Source organism: Brassica oleracea, chromosome C7 (genome assembly GCF_000695525.1).
Source record: "Brassica oleracea var. oleracea cultivar TO1000 chromosome C7, BOL, whole genome shotgun sequence".
Taxonomy (NCBI): Eukaryota; Viridiplantae; Streptophyta; class Magnoliopsida; order Brassicales; family Brassicaceae; genus Brassica; species Brassica oleracea.
In genome coordinates this window covers 21,186,595-21,186,945 of record NC_027754.1, presented here as the reverse complement: position 1 = coordinate 21,186,945, position 351 = coordinate 21,186,595, and positions in this window count along the sequence as shown.

Sequence of the window (351 nt, the reverse complement as noted above, 5' to 3'; positions counted from 1 at the left end):
TGCAGTTGTCGATGCAAACATCTATCATCTCCGAAGGCAACCCAAGACTATAAACCAGTTTCTGAATCTCATAATAAGAATCAACAGACACATTGTCTTCGGGCAAATACTCTTTAAACAAGCCTGCCCATTCATTCATGCAACTTTCAGGTAGATTGTGATCAGTTTTAATATTCATCATTCTAGCAGCCAACGAAAATTTAATGAGACCTTCTCAACAACCCTGTAAAGTGGCTGATTCGCAGCATCTAACATTTCATAAAACTTTTTTGCATCTATGTTAGGTTCTTCATCTTCATCATGAGCTATGAATGCATCAGCTACCATATCATGAACCCTATCATAATCTAC